Genomic DNA, 4,963 nt, shown 5'->3' with positions numbered 1-4,963 from the left:
GTATTTGAAGTGTCCTTATTTTGTGTCGTTATTATCATGTTTTATATCTCTTAAACTCAAATTTAAGAATGAACTAAAATGGATGTAAGCACCTATGTCCTGCAGACCTGTCCCCTCGTGCCCTTGTCCAAATTTGTACACCTGCTCAGGTAATGGATGCATTAGCAAATAATGCATTTGCATTTGTCATTTGGGAGCCCTATGTCTCCCAAAATCCTCCTAGTGAGATGAAATTGCCAAACCTCTTGGAGAAAGCCAAGGCCCCTTTCATAGCATCCCTCTGGTCTCTGATTCACCCAGTCACTTCAGGTCAGTGTGAGGACTCGCCCACACTTCCGCTTACCTCTTTAGCGCCAAATCGAAGCAAACATCAATCTGGAGAAAACCCAGTTGACATTTGTTCCCATTCAGCGGTAAAGATCAGGTTTCCTCGGGTGGTGGGGGAGAAAGCTGGGGGGACAAGGGCAAGTCTGGATGAGCCCCGCTACTCAGCAGTTTAGAAAAGTATCTGCCCATCATAGCTTTCGGAAGGGTGTTTATGATTGAACTGGTGCTGCTCACAGCATCCACACAATGCTATCAGCAATGAAATTGCAGTCTGAACTTTTTAAAACATTTAATCTCCCCCTCCTTTTTTACATGTTATATCCCTGCCCCCTGCTTAATGCAGAACATTTGATAAGTAAAAATAACTCAATATGCATTTGAAGTTACCTCTGGTGTGGAAGCAGGTTATTGCATTATTTTTATTTTTGGTCATGTGGGTGGTAAAATTTTGGTTGGTGGCCTCTATTGCCACACCCTTCCCCTGCACTAGCCATGTCCCCCCGGGAGGGGGGGGCTTCTGTAATGCTAGGATGTCCTGTTTAAAGCAGGATAATTGAGAGGTATAACACGACAGTCTTTACCTTGACAAGGTTACTGTGAAGATAGAGCACAAGGATCCACCCCCATTTATGTAAATACAAGCTTGCATACTTCTGTGTCAGGTAGGGGCTGCTGAAAAACAGAAGGAACACCCTGGCCAGGCCTTTGCTGGTCATGCTTTGCAGAAATGATTTTGAGGAAACTGTGCCCAGGGTTTCTTAATGTTTCCTCACAGCAGTGCTTCTGAGCAACACCCATGTGTTTCAAATAGTCGTGTGCAGGAAAATCCCATATTGTATCGCGCCCAATTGAAAGATGAAAAAATAGCCTTTCCTGACTGACTGATTTCTCCATTAAGCCCTGTTTGCGAAGGGCTGGGAGGCTTTGCTGTAAGGCACAAACAATAATGCCATCAGCTGTCCTTCCAGAAACACTGGCCACTTTGAAGCAGCATTGCATTCAAAATCTGGAACTCTGAGGTCATTTTGTTCTTCTTGCTTAGGTGTTTGTGAAAAGTATTGCAGGGAACCCTGAACCCTTGAACTTATTGGGGGTTTTCAGTGATACAAACAGAAATGCCAACAAGCCCCCGTAAATTATAGTTGACTATTCCTCCTTGTCTTCACTTGCAATAAACAAACCAGAAGCTGGCTGGAGGCCTCACCCTTATTGCCATTCAGGGGGTCAGGGCAAGACTGACATCCATTGGGGCAGGGCCAGCACCCTGCATAGACAAAATATGCATGCAGGGGTGCCTGGAACAGTTGGGCAAAAGACACTGTGATACTTTGGCTGATGTGCACGGTTCTTCAGCATTGGGGTACTTGTGCAGGGCTGGCCGAGGTATATTGCTGCCTGATGCAGAGCAACAAATGTCCCTCCAGACACATAGTAGGTATTTGGGGACTGGAGATGGAGAATCGTACACCTCACTTTGCCTAACAGCTGGTGCTGTGGAAAGGCTTTCTGAAAGTACAAGGTGAAGCGTCACTCTTCCAACCTGAGGTCACAAGATAAGAAACAGTAAAGTATAGATGTAAGAAAGAAGAATCCAGCACTTCTGCCAAGGAGTTAGGGGTGGTGCAAATGCTTCTCCTTTTTCCATTTGGTTTTCACAAGCTCCTGACATTATGCTGAGCTGGGGCGATGAAGAGGGATCACTGAGGATGAGCATCACTGAGGGAGCTTTGTGATTGATTGGGGATTTGAACCCAGGACTCACCAGGCCTATTCCAACACTCTAACCCTGCTGTACACTGACTCTTTTAGTAATTTTGTCTTGGTATCACAAGTGTGAGAGTTTCATGTATTTAAACATGAAGCTTGTTGGGCGAAGGAAATCAGGCTGAAAATGTGACTGCATTATATGCCTTGCCTCTCCCCCCCCCCCCCGACTCAAAAACCTCTCCCTCCCCCATTAAAATCCATTGAGTCAGAATGTGAGGTGCCAGACAGACACTCCTGCCATTCTGAATTCTGGAAATTCAGAGCTGATAAAGCACTAACTGCCAGTGCACTAATTTAGGATGGAGAACAAATGGGCCTCTAGGTACATTTTTTGGGACTACATCTCCCATCATGCCTCCTTACTGGTTATGGTGGTTGGGGCTAATGGTTATCAAAGACTGCCCTAATGCACGAGATGTAGGAAAATGCCATCTGTGACTGATAGGTTTTGTAAGTACCTGCATTAAAAACAGTTTTTAAAAATCTGCTCAGTCAGGCACTACTTTAATCTACCTGATTAACTGACTAAATGTTGTACACCTTTGGCCTTGGCATTTGACACCGCAAAACATAAAGTAGAAGACTAACAGCAATTTTAAAAAGAGCTTTTATTGGGCATTGCAACAGAATAAATGAGAGGCACACACAAGAAATCAGGCCACTAATGAAATATACAGGCAACAGGCTTATAGGATAAACAGGAAGTATATCCTAGGAGGAACCCACAATTATTTATGTAATTCACTGCCCATAAGATGTTGCAATGGTGAGCAGCACAAATGACTTCTTGAAAAGTCTTAGTTAATCCAGCAGCAGATCAGGCCAATCAAAGCATGATTCAATAGAGACAAATATAAGGCACTGAGGCAGGAAGATAGCCACCTGTAAATACTCCTGAACAGCCAATACTGACAACCAGCAACTGAACATGGAAGGCACCTGGTGGTAATGATGAGAGCAGAGCAGCTAACAGACTGAGCTGTGAACTAAGAAGTCCCCAGTTCAAAACATACCTCAGCACAATCTATTGGTGTCTATGCAAAACTAAGTTCATTGAGGAGTTCAACAGACTTACTCCCAGGTAAGCGAGTATAGGGTTGCAATCGCCAGCGGTAAGCCGCTTTCAGTCTGCCCCACCCATATTCTGCAATTCATTGTTAATATTTTTTTGATGCGTTCATTCAGTTAAATTAATTGTTATATAGCCAAAGCCTTCACACACAGAGGGCAAAAGCAAGGCATTCCTCTAAAATCACAAACATAAGTCTATAAAAGTCTACAGCATAGACACTTAGAACACAAAATTTAAAATCACAGTGCATTAATATAACAAGCAAAGCTTCTTAGCTGCCAGAGCAATTTGACTACAGATAAGTAATTTGTAGAGTTTAACCATCACTTCCTGGGGGTATCAATCTGAGAACCAATAAAAATAGGAGATAAAAATTCTCTGGGCACCGTATATAAAGGGCAAATCAACAAATGGTGCAAGACATCCTCGACCTGATTACGTAAATGCGTTTCCATGCCATCTGAGGTATTCCAAGGTATCTCCCCTCTAAGGATGCTGAGGGCACCTGCTGAAACCGAAGCTCAACAAAGGCCCTATGCAATTGTGGGGAAGGTAGTGAGGCCTTAAATGGTTGTCCTTAATTTGAGGGTCCCAAACAGAATAACAGGCAGCGATTGTGAATGCTCTGGCTTGCTTGGCGTCATGGTCAAATATCCAATTTCTAAGTTCGCTAAGGGATAAATATTTCCCCGCTTGGAGATTTCAAGCCCTAAGCTTGTCTTGACACTTTTGTACCCAACCTCCTGTCCTTAGCTGCTCCAACCAGCTGAGCTTGGTGAGAGTATGGTCCTCAAAGTCTATGCCAGTAGCTAAGATAGGCTAGATCAATTCTGGCCGCTATTGAGGGGAGACCCAACTCAGCTCTCGGATGAGCCAACAGAGTCCCAGGAGGAAGCCCCAATACCTGCCTCATACATTTCTTTTGTAGGACTTCTCGTTCAGATTTGACACCAGTTCATCAAATTTCAGCCCCATAAAGCACTGGTGTGCATTGATAATAATAGAGAGCAACTTTACAGAGGACAGTGATTAACAATGTATTTGGAAATTAACACTCTAAAATGCTAAGTATGATTACTGTCATGAGACATAAGTTCATTATGGCAATTCATATGTAACTTGGTATGTTCTGAATGTTTTAATTAATCGTAATACTTAAATAGCTGCTTTATACAATGATTAATGATGGGACACCTAAATTATACCCTACTTCCATATAACCTCAGGAAGAAAAAAAATCCTTGGCATCTGTTGTCTTTCTGTAGGTAAGAAGGGAAAATCCAAAAACCTCACAATTGTTTATAATGTAGAGTTGTAGAAAGATAGCCATACATGCACATTTCAAAAATAATTCTCCCTATCACCTTTTCACCAAATTTAGGGAATAGACTTTTTACTTCAGTAAATACAGTGGAACCTTGGGTTACATACCGTCCTCCTTACAAATGCTTCGGGTTATGAACTCCACTAACCTGGAAGTAGATGCTCTCGGTTGTGAACTTTGCCCCAGGATGCGAGTGGAAGTCATGCTCTGGGGGTGCAGCAGCAGCAGCAGCAGCAGCGGGAAGCCCCATTAGCGAAAGCACACCTTGGGTTATGAATGGTTACGAACGGACCTCCAGAACAAATTAAGTTCATAAGCGGAGGTACCACTGTAGACATATGGGAGAAGGTTGTGCCTTATCCCCCCTCCCCCCCCCAAATAAAAATGAATTCCCCTACAAAAAAATTTGGATAAATTATTCTTGTTAATTCGTTTTTATCAAATTCATACCCTTTGTTTCCTTGGCAGTGCAA

The sequence above is a fragment of the Podarcis cretensis genome (assembly GCF_951804945.1).
Source record: "Podarcis cretensis genome assembly, chromosome: 17".
In the NCBI taxonomy this organism is placed as follows: Eukaryota; Metazoa; Chordata; class Lepidosauria; order Squamata; family Lacertidae; genus Podarcis; species Podarcis cretensis.
Note: the sequence above shows the minus strand (reverse complement) of the source record.